Consider the following 5,914-nt stretch of genomic DNA (forward strand, 5'->3'; position numbering starts at 1 on the left):
CCCCACCCCCATGGTCCCAGGAAGAGGGGCAAAGAAGCTTCCACATGGTGGCTGTAGCCACCACTCCATGCCCCAATATATGGCTCTCCAATTTGAAGGTCTGAATATACATTAACATGCACCTTTATTGGCTTGTAACAACTTACAAAAGCTCAAGAAGCAATGAGATGATAAGACCACAGAGGTATGTACAGCTGAAACTGTATCTTATTTTTCCCTGATGAGCCTTCTTAGCAAAGTGATTTGCTGATTTTTGCTAGTTTAGGTTCCAGTGGATCTTCAATGGCTAAAGGCCAAAAAGACAGAGACTAAAAATGCCAAAGAACATTCTGAAGTTACTGTGTGTTTTAGTATTATGATGAATCACCATTATAATATCATTAGTTTAGCTGTAGTAGTTAGAATCAGACCAAATAAAAGAAGACCCCCTCCGTGCAAGCAGATGTTCCGCTGTCTAAGTGAAATATTGCTCCTCCAACTCAGTTCTAAGTGTTGGACTTATAAATCTCACAGAAACACAGGATGCAGTCTGATATACTGTGCACAGCCAGAAAATTCATGTAAAAGAGCTGATAAATTTAGAAGAAAATAATCCTTTGGAATGTTTTCTGCACTAATATACATTTTAACTTTCCAAATCCCTGGGAGAGGTTTGTACACAAACTTGCTGAGCTGCTCAGTGCAATATGAGTTGGCAACTTTGGAAAGGCTGCTAAAAATAGGTCCTTGGGTCACCACAGCAAAATACTCAGCTAGGCACTAAACTATTTTAGAGCTAGTGGAATCTGAACCCCATTCTTATCCCCCAAATCCTTGTCCTGGTAATGCAACAGACAGATGGATGCAAACCTTTGCATTAGAAATGTGATTAATTTTCCTTCTTCCAACCTTATGTCTCCTTTCTACCCCACTTCAAAATCTTTTTCTTTCCCTATGCCTTGTTCTTCAATTCAGTCAAACAGGTCTCTTTGTAGTTCTGATCCCATTCATAACAAAGGTGCCCACCCTTCAGTCAAATCCACAGGGCAAACCTCTGGGCTTTGGTTGTACCTAACAGTTCAGAGCAAAGAATAGTATTAATTATTAGGACTGTGTGAAGCTTTGGTCCCTGATTTGATTCAGAAGAGATCTGACCCAAGTCAGTGGCTGAATCTCTGAATCTGAATTGAATCAGAGGACCCTTTAATCTCTCCGAATCGAATTGGAACCCTCCAAATCAATTCAGAGAGATTTGGAAAGATTCAGCGATTCGGACACAGACACAGGTTTAAATGTTTTTTCTACATACCTCTAGGTAACAGGCAGCTCGTGAATGCTGCAGTTCTGGGGTGCATGGAGTGTCCCACAGGAGAACGGGGGGCGGGGGGGGCTGCGAGCTTGGCAGCAGACCTGGAAGTGGACCAGAAGCACTTCCAGTCCACTGGGGAGCATGCTAATACCTTGAGGTATGTAGAAAAAACATTTAAAGCTGTGTCTATGTCTGAATTGCTGATTCTCTGAATCAGCATTGAATCTTCAGATTTGGATTCGGCTGAATAGAATTGGGGACAGTGATCCAAATCAACAAATTGAATCACTGTCCCCAATTCAGGCTGAATCCGAATCAAATAGGGCCTGTTTTGCACACCCCTATTAATTATATGCTGCCATTTAGAGATTCACAAATACTAAGTAAACCTCACAAATTCCCTGTGAAAGAGGTATTATCGGTAGTCTGTAGAAAATTTAGCAACTATTGGCTGAGCCAATGAGGATGGCAGGAGAAATTGCTACTTAGGAAGGTAGGACTAGATTCAAGAAGACATGAGGTAAGGCAGCCTTCATCACAAAATATATGCTCATAACAATATGGGACCTTCTCTGACCAAGAGGTTAGCATTGGCTTAAGGAAGTGGCACATGTCATTTAAAAAACATTGTGCATCTACCGTGATGAACAACGGTGTCTTTGAAGAACAGTTCTAGGCCACCCTGGAGAGGTTTGTCTAAAGTCTCAGCTGCACATGCTCAGTAGCTATGTGCGCACATATGCATGCACTGCACCTAGAATAGGATCACAAACTCTGTAGAGATGCCAAAAATGGCAGCTACATGGTTAGGTGAAGTAGTATCTACCACTATAAATGCCTATGATGAACATGCCTTCACTATGGTCTGGATCCTGCATTACGCTCAAGTGAGCCCACTCATGTCAATGGGATCTCATGTGAGGGAGGGGTTTACAACAGCACATTCTTGACCTATGTTATATTTAACAAACAAGACTCCAGGTTTCAGAGGTGGGTGACAAAATAATAAGGGTTTAGAAATCAAGACATATGAAGAGAGGTTGATGGAAATAGGCATATTCAGATTATGGGCAAGGCACTTAAGAGAGGACATGATAGTAGTCTTCAAATATCTGAAGGGATGCCATAAAAAAGACAGAGAACATGTTTTCTCTCATGCTGGTGAGAGCAGAACATGGACCAATGGCTTGAAGTTGCAGTAAAGTAGGCTTAGATTTAGGCTGACCATTTAGAAATCTTGGAAATTCAGGACACTGCTTTCTCCCCTCTCCCTCACACTCTCACAAGTTGGCAGGGGCAGGGTTGTATGTTGGCAGGGGCAGGGTTGTAAGCAGTCCCTGCTTGTCTGCCTGCAAAGTGCTCTGCTCCAACTCTTGGCTAGACTGTGCACCATGCCCCTGCATTTCTGGGACACCCATTTTAATTCTCAGCAGCTGGCAAGTACCAGCCTCTGAAATCTGGGACTGTCCTGGCTAAATCAAGACATACAGTCACTCTATTTACACTGAATATCAGGAAACACTTCTTCACTGTTAGAAAATTGAGGCAGTAGAATAGAAGTGGACTGCCCAGGGAAGTTGTGGAATCTCCATCATGGAGGACGTTCCGTAAGCCTTGGTCAGGGAAGACCTAGGACTAGCTACGCCTATCCTCTACCCTGGATATTTCCCATGCTTCTAAGCTTTGCTGATCATCATATAGAGCTGGAAATTATTTTTTCCCCCTCCTTTTCCTACACATGTCAGGGTTTTGTGTTTTTTTCAGTATTTCTTTTTTTTTGCCTTCCTTAGAAGTACTGGGTGAGGCAGCAGCCAAGGCTGGAGATTTTGACTGGGATGTACCAATGCTCCTGCTAAAACTAAAACCCAGATTTTCCTGGCTAGATGGTCTTGCTCTTTCACTCAGAGTCAGATCAGTCACCACATTTGCAGTCAGGAAAGAATTTTTCCCTATGGTCAGATTGGTATGGACTTTTGGGGTTTTTGCCTTCCTCTGCTGTGAAGGGTATTGCCCTCTTCATTGGATCTCTTAAGTATATTTTAACAACCCTTGAAGCAACAGGACACTGGTTACTAGGCCTGTGTGAATAGGGAAGTATTTGATTCAGATTTGGCTGATTTGGATGAAAGTGATTCGATTAGGTGATTCAGAGAGTCAGCACTGCCCGGCCCCATCCTCCGCCTGGCCCAGCCTCTTGGCACTTTCAAAAAAAAAAAAAAAAGCCCTGCACTCACTGACTGCAGCAAAGGGGATCAGGACCTCTGAGGGCTTGTGATAGAGGCCCCCTGTGCAGTGTAGGGAAGTGGGCAGCAAGGCTGTCCCTCTCCCCACCCCTGCCTGGCACTTGTGTGGCAGCTGCCCCATGGCACAGGTGCAGCACAGCTCGGCAGGGCACTGTGCAGTGTCTGGGAGCTGCGTACTGTCTGGGAGCTGGGGCCTCTGGGGCTAAGCGGTGCTGGGCTCCGGCTGACTGCCGGAGCCACCCCAGCTCCCAGACAGTGAACGGCGCCCTGCCAAGCTGCGCTGCACTCATGCCATGCGACAGCTAGCTGCTGCACGGGTGCCAGGTTGGGGGGGGGCAATCCCTGTTGCCCCCCACTGCCCTGTGCTGCATGAGGGGGCACTGCCATGAAGCCTTAGAGGCCCCAATTGCTGCTGCAGCCGGTGAGTGTGGGGCTGGGCCTGGATGGGGCTGGGCAGGACAGCCATGGGGGCTTCTCTTGCAGCTCCCCCTGCCTGGGAGGAGGCAAGGACAGCTGGAGGAGCCATGGAAGAACCCTAACTGCCCGGCTGTGTCTGCCTTTCCTCAGCTGATCCAAATCTCCGAATGTCTCCAAATCTTTTCCAAATCGATTCAGAGGCTTCAGATTCAATTTGGACTTTTTAATGGGTCTCCTGATTCAATTCAGATTTGGAGATTCAGTCGCTGAATTGGGCTGAATCTCCTCCAAATTGAATCGGCGACTGTAGCTTCGCACAGCCCTACTGGTTACTGTTGTCCCTCTGCTCTACCTGTGGCAGGTTAGTGTGCTATGCTTTGTGGTTGTGTGACAGGATAGACTGCGTAATTTTAGTAACAGGTTAGACAAGGATTTGCATGCAATGGTTTTGATAGTGATGACCCTGCCTCAGGCAGGAGGTTGGACTAGATGACCTCCAGAGCTTCCTTTCAGCTTTATTTGTCTGTTATTTTATAAGATGGTCTTCTACAGGCTGGCTCTGGGCCCATCTGCAGAAGAGATTTTCTGAAAGCTGAAGGCATTTATGAAAGTGCCTGAATAAGACCCTGACTGTGGGAAGATGCTATATATCTACATGTACCTCTCTAGTATGGTTACATGGAACCCATGGTCACTAAGGCTTATGTCTGCAAAGGGTCATAATGGCAAGAGCTGCCAGTCCCAGGACACTCATAATATATGAGCTCTGGACTGAAAAGAGTAGAGAGATGCATGGGAGGGGAGCACTCACTGATTTAATCCGCAAACAACATGCCAGAAGCTACAAATTTAACTCCAGAAAATGTTACAAGAAAAATCTCAATGATTACTTACTTAGTCCTTGCACAAAATTAAAAGCAGTCCAGTAAAAACACAACCGTATCCCGGTAAGAAATCATCCACACATTTTAATGTGCCACCTGCATATACTGCTCAAATCTACAAGGTCCTGAATATAAACAGACAGCCCTTTCCTGGCTGTTAAAAGGAACACTACCTCAGCTTGTTCTCAGAGCAAGCCAAAATTATAGCTGTTTGGAGATCAGAAGCATTTTAGGGTGGGACGCTTTTCCCCCTCTCTTCTTTTTACAGTGTTTGTAGCTTTTATGAATAAGGCCTTCATTGTACCCAGACCCCAGAAACGACAGCCTCAGAGGATAAGCTAAAATTAGTATTAAGTATGCTCTTGAAGCTGTCAGAAAAAAAAAAAAAAGAAGATTGCTGTGTGTTACAAATTCTGTACGAACAGCAGCATCACTGGAAAGGCTCTGCTCTTTGCTGCACCTTTTTTTTACAGGGTTAATTGCTTTGTATATATGCACCATACATGTTTGGTTCCTTGTCTGCAGGGTTACCTATTCCTGCAGGGTGCTGCATGTTAACTGGTTCCAACACACACCTTTCTGACCAGATTGCTCTCTATATGCCAAGAAAATTTCACGAAGCAATTGTTTGAGTAATTAATATCCTGCATTTACATCTCGAAAAGTCCCAAAGCCTTCTAAAGGGAGAAAATACAGAATTTATATGTTCTGTTAACCAAAAGCAGCTGTGTCAGGAGAGGAGGGGTGACATGTAGCATAGGCTCATGGGAACACCAGGTGACAATTCTTCTTTTTTCCTAGATAAAGACAGTGAGCATCAGGAACAGGTGCACATGTATACTTCGACCAGAACACAATGAAGATCGATCCACGGCATGTCTATTTTGTCACTCGGCTCACTGCTTTGCCCAGGTTCCTGATATTTGGTTCTCTTTTATTTGTGACAGGTGGACACATAGCCTCAGCTGATATTTCACAAAGCCATGGCCTTCTTTGTGACCTGGGAAAGAGTTAGGCAAGACTCTAGACAAGAGGTATATGCATCCCACTAAGCTCTTTGGCAAGCAGGGGCTGGACTGAAG

The 5,914-nt window shown here is 45.0% G+C and overlaps 1 long non-coding RNA gene across 1 annotated transcript in view; it reads right to left on the bottom strand.

Annotated features, from left to right (window-relative positions):
• LOC109294247 overlaps positions 1-4,594 on the bottom strand; it is a 12,178-nt gene extending 7,584 nt beyond the window's left edge. Inside the window, exon 1 of the long non-coding RNA XR_002096489.1 lies at positions 4,275-4,594. This is a non-coding gene — a long non-coding RNA (uncharacterized LOC109294247). The remainder of the gene's footprint in view (positions 1-4,274) is intronic.
• Positions 4,595-5,914: the final 1,320 nt, after the last annotated feature.

The sequence above is a fragment of the Gavialis gangeticus genome, unplaced genomic scaffold (assembly GCF_001723915.1).
Source record: "Gavialis gangeticus isolate Ggan-Ray unplaced genomic scaffold, GavGan_comp1, whole genome shotgun sequence".
In the NCBI taxonomy this organism is placed as follows: Eukaryota; Metazoa; Chordata; order Crocodylia; family Gavialidae; genus Gavialis; species Gavialis gangeticus.